The sequence below is a fragment of the Cydia fagiglandana genome, chromosome 1 (genome assembly GCF_963556715.1).
Source record: "Cydia fagiglandana chromosome 1, ilCydFagi1.1, whole genome shotgun sequence".
Classification (NCBI taxonomy): domain Eukaryota; kingdom Metazoa; phylum Arthropoda; class Insecta; order Lepidoptera; family Tortricidae; genus Cydia; species Cydia fagiglandana.
The window spans coordinates 30,589,959-30,605,361 of NC_085932.1; the positions used below are offsets into that span (position 1 = coordinate 30,589,959).

General features: G+C 36.6%; 1 protein-coding gene and 1 long non-coding RNA gene across 7 annotated transcripts in view; both read left to right on the forward strand.

Moving 5' to 3' along the window:
• The window catches only part of LOC134669398 (synapse-associated protein of 47 kDa), a 127,547-nt gene that overhangs the window by 25,229 nt on the left and 86,915 nt on the right, over positions 1 to 15,403 (forward strand). The window lies entirely within an intron of this gene.
• LOC134669138 (uncharacterized) lies at positions 6,048 to 7,251 on the forward strand. Its single transcript, XR_010098862.1, has 2 exons — positions 6,048 to 6,623; positions 6,770 to 7,251. It is a non-coding gene; the product is annotated as an uncharacterized LOC134669138 (long non-coding RNA).

Here is a 15,403-nt window from a genome sequence, read left to right on the forward strand (position 1 = left end):
AAGATAATCAATGTTTCAGTAATTCTAATCTAACCCATCGCTACTACCGTATAGCGAAAAAATACGACAACTCTATGCGCTGATAAAATCTCTTTGAATTGGAATAAAAGTCCACATTAATTGGTTTTTGACTGCAGAGCCAGTTTATTAATTCCTACGGGTATAAAAGTCAATACATTCAACGGTAGTAAAACGGTACATATTGCTTGATTGCCAGCATATTGCTTTTTTCTCTATCATTTGTTTTTCAATGTTGACTGCGTCGCGTCGGCAGATGGGACGTATAAAGGCTATGTATTATTTAACAACTGGGGTATTGCCTGAGGTTTACTTCGCGAGCTAACACAGACTGTTTTATTACAAAGGAAAATGGTTCATTTATTTTATAACTGGAAATATCATAATGATACGCGCAGTTATATTCTCGTTAACGTTCTTACCCTCGAATTTTATGGTACGTCGCCTCATTACGTGTTGTACATAGGTAACTTGTTAAATAATAAGTCGATGTAATTATTATTATTTCATAGAATAACTTACTCCTATTGTTATTAGAATGGTAGAGTATACGTTTATTTTTTTTGAGGAACCGGTATCAGCACAGATATTTATGATGAGATGATAACATTACCTACATATAGTATTGCAGCTTCTATTGCTACACTTTTAGTTCCATCTGCACTGTTACTCGTAGACGTAGTGCACTCTTGCAACGCTAGCATTGTACTAAAACACAAAGTTGAGGCAAAATACCATTTGCTCGGGCCATTCCACCCTCCCACATTGTAACACCCTCCCCACAACTCCATCAGTTTCTCCTACACTGGTTACAAAGGTCAGGTTGGCTTAAAGATATTTTATGCTGGATAGGTAGTGTGAAAGGACATTTTGTGGTAATCGTGTTAAAGGGAGCTCTGAAAGCGGGCGTGGCCATTTTCTTTGTGCTATCGTCGTCTGAATCGTGAGGGCTATTTAGTAATTGATTTCTTAACTGAACAATGTGAAAAGCTTAAGGCTGATGTGATTGTCAGTGTCGGTATGTACTTTCAATTCTGAAACAATTTATAAAATAGAATGTATATACTTCTTAGCTTTTCTTCTCTGCAATTTGATTAAAGGCCCTTCCAATATCTAACTTACTAAACGAACTTTCAAAGAATCAATTACCTGAAATCAGGACCATTAAATCAAGTTTTTCACAAAAAGGAAACAATCCAGCTCTCCCATTACGGAAGTTTCCACAAGATATGAATTCGTATTTATCAACTTTACTAAAGAAACGTCCTAAGTAGGTGAGCGTGAGTAATTATATACTTTATATCTAGGGTGCTAGAGTTCACCCAGCGAAATTCCTTCCGTATGACTGTTTGGATGTCGTTCTAAAAGTAAATTCCGTTTGTTTCCAAGTTCTTTTCCAAGTTATAGACGAGGTCAAACTGGGGCAGTAATTAAGTTATACGTTAGAGATTTTCATATAAATTCGAATTATGCTCGCATGTTGTTTTTGTCGTTTATATGTATTTCTTCCGTTGTTTCTGAGCATATTGTGGTTTTCCCTCCACTATGTGAATTGTGCCTTTTAACTTTCGTTTTTATATCGTTGCGTTTTTTTTCCTTCCATTTATGTAGTAATTTGTCCAAAAATTTCTTCCATATGTTTGGTTACATATTCATTCTTGTGTCGCTACTACTCTTGAAGTTTTCATTTCGTATTTCAATATTATTATATTTTAGTATTAAATAAACGATAGGCCGTTTGGCCTATCGTTTTTACTTTCCTGTGTTATTTTACAAGAAAATATCTCATAATTACTGGCCCCATGGCAAGGAAGCGTAGGGAAGGACGTATGGCCACACGTTGGGCGGACTGAATAACGTCAGTGACAAACGCCACATTGCTGACTAGCATGCACTGGGCTCAGGACAGAGCGACTTGGAGATCACTGGTGAACGTGTCCACAATCGTCACGTCCCTCGGCCATTAGGTGACGACAAGGAAGAAGAACTTAGAGAGCTTTTCACAGTCTTTGTCAAAGTCAGAGAATTAATACAATACTGTTGACGACCGACAAACAAGAGTTACTTGAGTCGAGTTCTCAAACGGTCGTGACTTTTTATTCGTCACAACGTTTCTATGTCTTCAAGTCGTTGTTGTTTATTTTTTGCAGTTTATTTTGTCGTTATACTACATATTATTGTCAAGCTTCTGTAAATAGCTTTTGTTTAGTATTTAATTTATCGTATGGCATTACAGTTACTGGATTCAATTTAATTATTAATCTAGTTCTAGAGATTGAGGTATAACTTTGTTTTTAAATTGCTATTACTAACAATGTGAGACTATTACAGAATGTACTTAAAAGAAAATGTATATAATTATGATATTAAAATACCACACAAATTAGCCTTCGCACGCAATTTGTTACGCGTAAAAGTCGTCTAAAACTTTCAACCCTCCTTACATTCAACCCTAGGGATTGAATAAAAAAAATCTTGGTGATTAATTTAATTATGTCACTTCTCGTTAACGTAATGAAAATTGTCAAATACAGGCGAAAAAAAAACACGGGCCTGTTCCTAATTCCCTCCACACACTATCTAAACACACACAGTTCTTTAGATAGTGTGTGGAGGGAATTAGGAACAGGCCCGTGTTTTTTTTTCGCCTGTATTTGACCACACCCTGTGCGTACCGTCGCCCATACTGTTAACTGACTGTTTGTAAACCTTATTACACGAAGCATAAGGTGTATATTGCTGTTTGTACATATAATATCCTTAGCTAGTCTTGGTGGAGGTGCTGGTTTTCATTAAAATTTAATTTTCGACGTGTTTACTCAGGTGTTAAGTTAAACTTGGCTGTGTAAATTGTTTGCACTGTTGGTCCTTCGAGCCGGATGTTTAGTTAGGCAAATATACTCTAGGTTACTACCATGTGCATGTAGGTATTGTCACGTAAATATTCCTAGCCCGGCTGTGGGCTTCACCCTGAGGAAACTCACGGACAATTAAAGTTACTAAATTAACTAAACACTGAAACTTACCAAAAGCTCAAACAGGTGCTAAACTTATTTCCATCAGCTATTCAGGGCAGTAAAGGATATTCAATGAAACGTTAGTTTTTGTGACACATCATTTATTACTAATTTGAAACACGGCAGTATTTCTACATGTAAATCATCAAGCTAGCATAAGCACCTTATATTAATATATGCCAGGCGATAGAGCTGGGTCGTGCCAGAAATGGTTCTAAAATGATTTACAAGCAGACCTATCTAAATTTGTTAGTCCCTAAATTATCATTTGCCATCACATATGATTCTACTAAATTCTTCAACTCTAAATTTGGAAAATTGCTTCTAGGATGGTAGGAAAGCGTACACCAACCTCATAACAAATGTTCCACCGGTTCAAGCCCGACGTATCATCCTCCGCTGTGCCGGAGCCGATTTTGCAGCAGCAGGAATCTGACCCGATACTGCAGAGCGCCACCGAAGGACTAAGGTCTCAGTTTGAAGGTGACGTCTCCTCCATCCAGCAGAAGAGCGAAAACCTCACGGCGAACCGCTCCCCAGACACACTTGAAGTTTTAGGAATATGGACAGACTTCCATACTCTGATATGTGACTGAATTCACATTTGTAGTTACATAAAAACTAAAAATCCCGTCAGCTGAAAGAAACATTTCAAGATTAATAACTAGAAGCATGTGCTCTGCTAATCTAAGAGACATTATATGATCTAAGTTTCTCACCAGCTGGAAATTCCTAGAGTGGACTCATCTCACAGCTCTGATACTCCCTCCCGACCACATTGTTTTACCAGCAGACTGGAAACAAAACGAAATGGTCAAACAAAGATTCAACAAGGAGTTGCATCTGAGGACATCCATATATTATCATAATCTACTTACTGTTTGTGGCAAAAATAACAACTGCATGAGCTCCCTAGCTCATGGATGCAGCGGCTACTGCATAACCAAGCCTCTGATCGATGCTACCAGAGCATGATGTATTTCGCTTCACTGTTCTATGTATGAAAGATGCCCATCCAGGGCGAAAACCAACCAGGAAATGATCTCAAGCCTAACTATCCCTGGGATGACACAATTAAAATAACAGTAACTAATGAAATTTATGGAATAATTTTATATGTAAGTATAACATATAGAAACAAATCATATTTAATTATTTAAACTTATTTCAACCTATTTTGTATTTATAAATTACAATTTGATTTAAATATTTAATTAATATTATTCCATAATTTTAGGATTTATTTGAAGTAGCAACACTATCCGATTTAATTAGTTTCTAATTGGCCAAATGGCTGTCATTCGTTTTGTTGCTACATCAATGACTTTCTTGCCATGAAACAAAACTATATTATATTCGAGACAATCCTAAAAACGTTAAACTGAATTACACATGCAAAGTGCCGTGTCACAATACCCCTCTCCCCGCTGTTGCGTTTTACCAAGGGTAAAACGCTCGCTGTCCTCAGCGACTATCTAATTCTAAATCGTGTGTCACAGAAACGAAAAAAAACACAAACAAAACAACCTCAACCATACTTAGTATGGGAGAACCCGAAACAAAAACCACCACCGAAGTGATTGCCGTAGGATCGAGATTCCTATCCAACCGAAAAGCCAAAGTAAACCACACAACTCCACATACCAAAACCAATAAACCATAAATTTTTAATTTCTATCTCGAACCCACACAACCTAAATACAAAAAAAAAATGTGGTATCCGCACTGCCGGAAAAATCCACACCGCAATATCCAACTAACCAGTTAACCATCCCTTGGTTCTACCAGCACAACTTTACCCAGTTGCGCTGGCAAAACCAAACCAACTGCCAGGACCGATGATCAGCATTCCTAAACCTATCTCTACTAGACCGGGCAAAATAACAATCCGAAATAATTCCATCTTCCAAGTTTACTTTCATAAACCTGAGAAGCTAAATAAAAAAACAATCCAAAATATAATTCGTAATTCCGACACTTCCATTCTAATCCTAAAATGTTGCAACCCTACAGATTGAGGACACCAATAACTGTCTCAACCCTTCAGGTTGACAACCCAAACAAAACCCAAACCAACAAAATACCAATCCTCGAAAAAACCAACAACAAACGGTTGAATTGGCCACATCTTAACTGTGCCAACTCTTCCATTATACAAAGCTAACCAAACCATACCAAACATCTGGGCCCTTCGAGTTGGTGAGAGTAACCGATCCCCCAACTCTCCGGATCACAAAACAAACCGACCAAAACCTTACACAACTCTGAGGTTGCAACATGCCCAAAATCTCAACCGTTTGGTTGAGTACAGAAACAGTATCGCACGCCAGGCATGATTGACGGCGATACCGCGTGTCGCATCTTCGCCTACAAAATATTTCTCGTTGTATCGGCAGCGCGAACACAAAAAAACCGTGTGCCTCACCAACGCCTCTATGGCTTGGACTTATGGGCAACACGTACATAAAAAGGTACCCACCAGCGAGTACCAGTCGACGCTGAAAAGAGCAAGAACCCATCGGAGTACACAAAAAGAACGCTCACGTCCCCGGTATGCAGTGCGCGCCCCGCCATACCTCACAAAACCTCCTGGGTGTGGACCCCTGTCGACCCAAAACACAAAACGCACCAACACGGCGCTCGGGTGTGGTAAGCACCCGATAACTTCTCAAAAAACCTATTGGCCGTATTAAGGATCGCTCAACACCTAAAAAAATGAGCTAGATTGTAACGCCCCTTTCATACTTCACGCATTTAGAGAACTGTCCCAAGAACCCTTTCATTCATCACACAAAACAAAAAATAATAGTGAAAACAGACATTGCTGCTCACCACGTTCCGTACATACAGTCGTGATTGAATATTTTTACCACAATATCCAACACTCTAAACGAAACAACCGTAGAACGAAACGTTATGGCGTAAGCGAGGGCGTTTACTCTGGCGGCAAGGTGAAAGCTAAAAACCGGGACCTTGCGTCCAGAGAAAACTTCCACCTCCACTAAACCTACCAAAAACCTTGTGTCTACATCCTTAATACGCCACGATCCAAACTCAAAGTCCAAAAACCAAGACTACTCCAACCTAGCACCACACTAGCACCATACAAAACAAACTTTCACTGAACTTAAACTTGGTGCTAAAAAACACTATCGTAACGTTACATCATTAAATGGAATGTTTTGAAACACCCCGTAATGATAAACCAAGTTAATCAATAACTTCAAAAAACGAGCGTTTATTAAACGCTGACCCGTTACGATTTAAGTTTGGACCCTAAAAATATCATGTTTCTGAACGCACCCTTTGTTGAACTTATTTATTTACTCTATGGCATATCGTCTATGCTTTTAAAAAGTTAAATGTCACTGAGATATTTTGCGAATTCTAACCTTATCTTACCTACCAAAAAAAACTTTCGCCGCATTTATTACTAGATTTATCTATACTTCAGCCACTACTTAAACAACAAATTGGAAAACTAGATATGAGTGTGATCAACTTCGAACAAATACATACTTAGAACTTCAATATCTAGTTTGTCAAAATGCGAACTTGAAATGGAATTAAATCTACTAATAAACACAGGTAATCTACCAAATAATGAGAAAAGGAGTCAACTTTCGTTCTCATACTCTAAACTGAACGCAAAATCTCTGTAAAGTTCCCTGTATTTTATAAAATAACCAAACTAGTACGTATATTCAACTCTAATTTTAATGAAATTGTTACAGATTACTATAAAACTGTGTTAAATTTGAACAACAGACCACCATAAAAGCAATAGATATCCAGCTATGTCTATAACTGGACACTGGACTACAGGAATTTGTAACTTCAGAAATCAATGAAAAAATATGGGAACACAGGCACTGGCAGTGCGCAGAAGTAGTATATCTTCAACAAATCAAAATCGTTTCTAATCAGGAACACAACAGAAGTCACTTGCCGGAGACTATCAAAGGTTACTGCTGCGGTCGGACCCAAACACTGCCACTTCACAGCCGTTCCTGCAAACTTCCAACTACTGCCAGCGACACCTCTGTGTGGATCTACACCTCATAAATAAGTTCAACGGGCATTAAACATTAAAAGTGTACTGAAACCGCCGTTGTATAATAAGTTTAACTCAAAATATTTAAATATGATGGCAAAAGACTTACAAATTCATGTGGCACTATTGTATCATTACTATTTATAATAAACAATGCTATATTTATTGTGCTTTTTACTACTATGAACCCTTTTTTTTTTTTAGCTCTGTGTAAGTATCTTACATATTTCACATAACCAATATTACATCAAAGCTATGAATAACACTGAAAGCCAACCACTAACTAAATTAAATTACTACACAAAATTGTCTTAATTGCAAGCTTTCAAGTTGAAGTCTTTCTAGAAAAAACGTTCAAAATCAAGTGTGTATACACTGTATATGTTCATACAATTTACCAAAAACAATTTCATACGTTCTTAAAGCCGAAAAATAACACTGGATTGTAACTTAAGCTTTCCATCTGTGGCTAAATATCTAATGTAAACTAAAAGGTATTTTGAGTTAAAATTTTACACTTGAACAATACTTCTCAAATTTCTTAACAGTTTCTGTACTAGCTTAAAAGCTTTCGAACTTGACCTTAACAAAATGACATACAACTCAATTGCCGTACTTATAAAGCTTTGCCCAAAACATTTGTCTATAACTAACCAAGTTATACAACAAAATTAAAAAATGCTTTTAAATCCTCAAAAATGCAAAATATATTAGGTCTCAATCTTTAGAGACTAGCTCACAAGCATAAAAAGTAGCAAAATGTACTAAAAGTTTGACACTTTCAACTTCCTGACAAAATGTCAGCACAAATTTTACTAACTGAAAATCAAAGCGTTTAATTTACGGATTTCACAAGATAATCTGAATTTCGTGCATCAAGTTGGAAAAAAACTGACTGTAAAACAGCTAAAGCTTAACCTGGATGGTATCAAAGTGTGCAAAGCCAAAGCACAAGCTCAAAAATAATACTCAACCGTAAGTATTACAAAACTTTTCTCATCTATATGTGATGGCAGTGATACAAACTGAATTATGATGGAAATAAAGCTTTAAGACGGAATGTAATGGGCGCCAAATTGTCACGTAAATATTCCTAGCCCGGCTGTGGGCTTCACCCTGAGGAAACTCACGGACAATTAAAGTTACTAAATTAACTAAACACTGAAACTTACCAAAAGCTCAAACAGGTGCTAAACTTATTTCCATCAGCTATTCAGGGCAGTAAAGGATATTCAATGAAACGTTAGTTTTTGTGACACATCATTTATTACTAATTTGAAACACGGCAGTATTTCTACATGTAAATCATCAAGCTAGCATAAGCACCTTATATTAATATATGCCAGGCGATAGAGCTGGGTCGTGCCAGAAATGGTTCTAAAATGATTTACAAGCAGACCTATCTAAATTTGTTAGTCCCTAAATTATCATTTGCCATCACATATGATTCTACTAAATTCTTCAACTCTAAATTTGGAAAATTGCTTCTAGGATGGTAGGAAAGCGTACACCAACCTCATAACAAATGTTCCACCGGTTCAAGCCCGACGTATCATCCTCCGCTGTGCCGGAGCCGATTTTGCAGCAGCAGGAATCTGACCCGATACTGCAGAGCGCCACCGAAGGACTAAGGTCTCAGTTTGAAGGTGACGTCTCCTCCATCCAGCAGAAGAGCGAAAACCTCACGGCGAACCGCTCCCCAGACACACTTGAAGTTTTAGGAATATGGACAGACTTCCATACTCTGATATGTGACTGAATTCACATTTGTAGTTACATAAAAACTAAAAATCCCGTCAGCTGAAAGAAACATTTCAAGATTAATAACTAGAAGCATGTGCTCTGCTAATCTAAGAGACATTATATGATCTAAGTTTCTCACCAGCTGGAAATTCCTAGAGTGGACTCATCTCACAGCTCTGATACTCCCTCCCGACCACATTGTTTTACCAGCAGACTGGAAACAAAACGAAATGGTCAAACAAAGATTCAACAAGGAGTTGCATCTGAGGACATCCATATATTATCATAATCTACTTACTGTTTGTGGCAAAAATAACAACTGCATGAGCTCCCTAGCTCATGGATGCAGCGGCTACTGCATAACCAAGCCTCTGATCGATGCTACCAGAGCATGATGTATTTCGCTTCACTGTTCTATGTATGAAAGATGCCCATCCAGGGCGAAAACCAACCAGGAAATGATCTCAAGCCTAACTATCCCTGGGATGACACAATTAAAATAACAGTAACTAATGAAATTTATGGAATAATTTTATATGTAAGTATAACATATAGAAACAAATCATATTTAATTATTTAAACTTATTTCAACCTATTTTGTATTTATAAATTACAATTTGATTTAAATATTTAATTAATATTATTCCATAATTTTAGGATTTATTTGAAGTAGCAACACTATCCGATTTAATTAGTTTCTAATTGGCCAAATGGCTGTCATTCGTTTTGTTGCTACATCAATGACTTTCTTGCCATGAAACAAAACTATATTATATTCGAGACAATCCTAAAAACGTTAAACTGAATTACACATGCAAAGTGCCGTGTCACAGTATGAAGTCTTCTTGTGTTGATTATTAAGTGAAATTTAACTAGATTTGATATTTCGACCTTACGGAACCTTCTTCAAACAAATACGTCACTTTTGACACTGACACATCTAATCCATGTCGTTTCTAGATCTATTAATTGACGTATCTTAAAGTTCGAATCGGGCAGAGTGAATGTGTGAAAATACCTACGTGAGTGACTCGTTTTGATTGAATACTCGTATGTCGCGGTCTCTCGCTTTTTAGGGTTCCGTACCCAAAGGGTAAAACGGGACCCTATTACTAAGACTTCGCTGTCCGTCCGTCCGTCTGTCACCAGGCTGTATCTCACGAACCGTGATAGCTAGACAGTTGAAATTTTCACAGATGATGTATTTCTGTTGCCGCTATAACAACAAATACAAAAAACAGAATAAAATAAAGATTTAAATGGGGCTCCCATACAACAAACGTGATTTTTGACCAAAGTTAAGCAACGTCGGGAGGGGTCAGTACTTGGATGGGTGACCGTTTTCTTTTTGCTTTTTTTTGTTTTTTTTTTTTTTTTGCATTATGGTACGGAACCCTTCGTGCGCGAGTCCGACTCGCACTTGCCCGGTTTTTTATTAAAATTGTAGGTACGCTTTTTGAATTAATTGTGGTTCAGATTCCCTACCAAAGAAAGCCAATATAATCGGAAAAGCCTCTGACCTTCAAACTTATTCGTCTGTACAAATCTGTTAACAAAATGTTAAATATTCATGAAGGTATTATAATCGTGGAAACTTTTCTCGTTTCGTAAAGGTTATTCTTTATTTCTTTTTCGTTCCTTTGTCTCTCTTGTTCGAAATAAGACTTTAAGTCGCTAGTAACAAAGTTTCTTGTAACTACAGAGTGTTGGGCAAAAAGTAATTGAATTACTAATTAACAATTGCAATTACAAAATGTAATTCCAACAAATAATTTCCATTACATGTGGAAAGTAATTAAAATTTTAATTACTAATTACAATTGCAAAATGTAATTAGTAATTAAATTATTAATTACATTTTGTAATTAAAATTTGTAATTTTATTACTTTTTTGAATTACAATTACTTTTACAGAATGCAAGTTTTTGATCATCTTTATTTTCAAAATCAGATGAACATTTTGAATGGTTTTAAATTTGACTAAGCAACATTGTCAATGTTAACTTTGGTTGATTTGGTTGGACTGTAGCAAAGGGAGGGGTGGGACTTAGAATTTTTTTCTGATTAGGTGGTGTCATTATGATACTATTTTTAAATGATTGTAATGTGTAGATCACGTCAAAATAAGCATCTTTTACTGAAAAAACTTTTCTCTAAAATAAAAAATGGCTGAGTTAGACGCCTCCAAAGATTGATGTTTTTAAAGGGAGCTGGGACTTAGAAAATTTTCATCGCGAGTGGTGTCATTATGACATATATTTTAAATGATTGTAACGTATAGAACACGTTAAAATAGGCTACTTTTACTTGAAAAACTATTTTCTAAAATTGAAAATAGCGGACTGTATCCCTTTGATACAGTCCGTTTCTGGGACTTGGAATTTTTTTTGAGAAAATGAAAAAAAACAGGGGTTTTAAAACAGTTCTTAATAAAGTTTTAGAAAAAGGTTTTCAAGTAAAAGTAGCTTATTTTGACGTGTTCTATAAGTTACAATCATTTAAAATATATGTCATAATGACACCACACGCGATGAAAATTTTCTAAGTCCCAGCTCCCTTTAAAAACATCAATATTTGGAGGCGTCTAACTCAGCCATTTTTTATTTTAGAGAAAAGTTTTTTCAGTAAAAGATACTTATTTTGACGTGATCTACACATTACAATCATTTAAAAATAGTGTCATAATGACACCACTTTGTCAAAAAAAATTCTAAGTCCCAGCCCCCCCTTTGCTTTGCTACAGTCCAACCCGAAAGGCACCTTAGGTTGGCGCTTACGTCATTATTAGCGGCGCCCCAATACTATTGCGGTGCTACGCGACGTAAGCGCCGACCGCCATATTCAACGTGGTTTGTCACATAGTACCCTGTAAAGGTATGATTCCAGGGACAAAAAATATGTTATAACGTTATCCAGCGTATAATGGAATTCATAAAAGTTTTTCTTTATAATTACTCCAAGTAAATTTGTTCATATTTGCATATTATTAAAAAAGTAAATGAAAAGTAATTGAGTAATTTAATTACTAAATAATGTAATTACAATTGCAAATTACACAGAAAATTTAATTACATGTAATTGAATTTTATGTAATTCAATTACATTGTAATTCAAATACATGTAATTAAATTAGTAATTAAATTACACGAGTAATTAATTACGCCCAACACTGCTACAGAATAAGTTAAAAGTAGAAATACGACAGTTTGAAAGTAAGCGGGATAATTTATGTAACGTTGATTTGATTCATTGTTCCAATCGTGATAAAAGATTTTTCGTGATGTGAAATACTTTTCGGAATCTTCGTTTGTGTGGTGTACTTCAATAGCTATTGGACCAAAATGCATGAAACTGATCCAACTGTAACTATTCATTAACCGACTGGCGAAGGAGGGAGGGTAATGTTGTTAAGCCTGCAAGTAAGCCTGCAAGGATGCAATATAAGCGATTACACACGTTCTACATTATTTAGTTCTCGTTTACAGCGAAAGCTAAAGGGTCGTTTTTGTCAGATAAAATAATATATAATTTATTAAAGACTGTAATATGGCTTAACCATGTACAAAAATATTTCTGAAGCCTTGTTCTCACAACACAAGCCTTATTGAGAGCTTACTGTGGGGCTAGGTCGATTTGTGTAAGAATTTCCTGTAATATTTATATATTATTTAAATTGTATTTGATGTAGAGCCAACCCTAACAAGATTAAATTGTCGGCGACACGCGGCGAGGCCGTGAAGCTGCGGCTTACCGTCCAAGAGTTTGGTCGCGGTTTGTGTGTTTCTGGCTTTATACAAAGGTTATTTTACATTAAAGGTTCCGTCACACAGGCGCGTTTTCAGGGCGGGGCGTGAGCGTTTTAAGGGGCCCACTGATTAACAGTCCGCTGGACGGAATCGGCCTGTCAGTTAGAACAAAAAGTTGACAGTTCCGAACAACTGACAGGCAGATACCATCTAGCGGACTGTTAATCAGTGGGCCCCTTTATATGTAAGGCCTCGCCGCGTGCCGCCGACAATAACTGAGTGACTTGTTTTTTTCATGCACTTTCTGTTTTGAAATTATGCTTCCTCCCCATTTCTCCACACCTGTCAATCCATTGCCATATTCAATTAATATTATTCATCCATCTCTCGGTTCATACAAACGTAGTCAGTTTCCTCTCTGGTTATTAGTGTTATTACCATTATTGAAAATATTTCGACATAATTGGTTAATGTATATCAACATTATCAACCATAGCTATGCTCCTAAGTTTGTATTTTTTCGAATTTTGTATTATAACAAAAAGTCAAAGAGCTGGCGCAAGATAGGGAAAGCTGGAAGATACTCTACTAGAGACTAACTCTTTAAGTTAATGATAATGATGAATTATTATAAAATATGAGTTAGGAGCATTTAAAAATTTGTTAAAATCGGTTTATTGCTCCTAATTTTTACCACAATAAAAAAATCGAAATGAGTCAAACGTATGGGCATAGCTGTGTAAACATCCAATTATGTTAAATTATTTATTCATAATGTCAATATCCAGAGCAGAGAGGAAAATGGGGACTACCTACCTTTGTATGGAGACACGGCCCTCCCCTTTCGTCTTAACACATTTAAGGCCATGAACCCGACAGTCGGGTACACTGGTCGTAGCGACTACGCGCTCCATACGGCGAAAACGTGGCGACGCACTACTAGCGTAACCCACTTAGTGGCAATCAATGTGTTAATATCAGCGCATTATCCTTTTTAGTGCTATCTACGCAAAGGTCAAAAGGCTTATCGTCAAGTGTCGGTAAAGCACTTAACCGATTTTAACCGGTTTTTTATAACCTACGAGGCTAAGACACAGACGCACGAAATGCTAAAAAGGTCATATGTCTCGTTTATACCGCTCCTAGTTAATCTCTTTTAGCCTATTAAAGTACGGGTAATGGTGTCATAATCGTAAAGTTTTAGCGCAGTTATAAATCTGCAGAATTGCTTTCTCAATTTAATCGAAATTAGAAATCTTTGTATGTCTATACTTATATGTAAATATAATAATGACGTATATAATGACATACAATACAATGCATAGCCTAGACCGTTGATAGGACATTGAAGTTTGAAACATTACATTATTAAAACGTTGGAGAATTCCAAGTTTTGTGTATAATTTAATTCTGAAATTTAAGGAGAGAAATACTAAAAGAAAAGGCATATTTACTTTCACGCCGTAGGATGCTCTGTGGTACCCTTTCTAGTATAGCAACAGTAAGCAAGATGCTTTGGTAAGCGTTGCGGCAACTTACAGCCGCATTCGAACAATGAGATATGTCAAGCGTTCTTCAAACTTCTTTTGACACTTGTTTGACACTGACTTATCCGATCCATATCGTTCCAATATCTAGTATTTGACGCATCTCATTGTTCGAATACGGCTGTTAAGTGTTCCAAAGGTATGTGATGCTTCTGGTCTAGTAGATATTAGCGATTTCAAAAGTTAATACACGGCTTTCTCAGTTACCCCAATGCACCTTACTGCAAATGGTCAATTAACTGTGCTGTTATCGTTTATACACAGTAGGGTACATCGCCAATTACTAGCCACCCCCCAATTACTGGCCACTTAATTTGATTTCTATTTATAGGTGAACAAAGTTCATTTTAGTATATAAGGTACGAAAATCCAATTATTAGCCAGTTTTCAATTACTGGCCACCTATTCCAAAAATGAATTCTATTTACAGATAAATAAAACTCATTTTCAGTATAAGGAAAATGGCCAGTAACTGAAATTTATCCACAACCCACTCGTTCAATAACTGGCCGCCTCTTACAAAAATGAGTTCTATTCACCTATACACAGAATTCATTTTAGTATAGGTGGCCAGTAATTGAAAACTGGCTAATAATTGGCGATGTACCCTATATTAATACCCTACGTATTACCGCTTCATAATAAACGCCGCTTGCGTCAGTTATAACGATAAATGGTAACAATTTATTTAGCGATTCTTCATCGTGAAGCGTATATCGGTTTTCCGATATTAACGCGTATCGTCTCGACGAAGCAATAAACGCCGATGCTCGATATACGATGACAAGCTTTCTCAGATGATCGGATGAGTGGAATAATATGGGCGTGGTAATAAATACATCTAATGTCGGCTGGTCTTTGCTTCGCCACATGTAATTACATTTTGGATGATATTGTGTTTCCGACACAAATGATATTAAAAGAAAATTAAACGAGTAAGCGAAAGCGAGCTCAAGCATGTAGCTAATTTAAAGTTTGTTAAGCTTTTTTCTTAATATGGCCTTTGCCGGGAATCTTCATTAAGTTTAGACGTACCTACTCGAAACGCTCTCGTTGTTTGGAAATTTCAAAGCTTTAGTTGAGAAAGAAGGTAAGAACAGTCCGGCACTAGAGAGAAAACTACCTTTTGTACCACTTTTTGAAGTGAAAACTTCTTTAGCGGCGCTGTGCACTTTTTGTGATGGGGAAAAAATGTTAAACTCGCGACAGGTCACGTGACCGTAAGATTCGTAAGACGTAAAACGGACACGTGACTTGATCGAAAAACTGTTACAATTT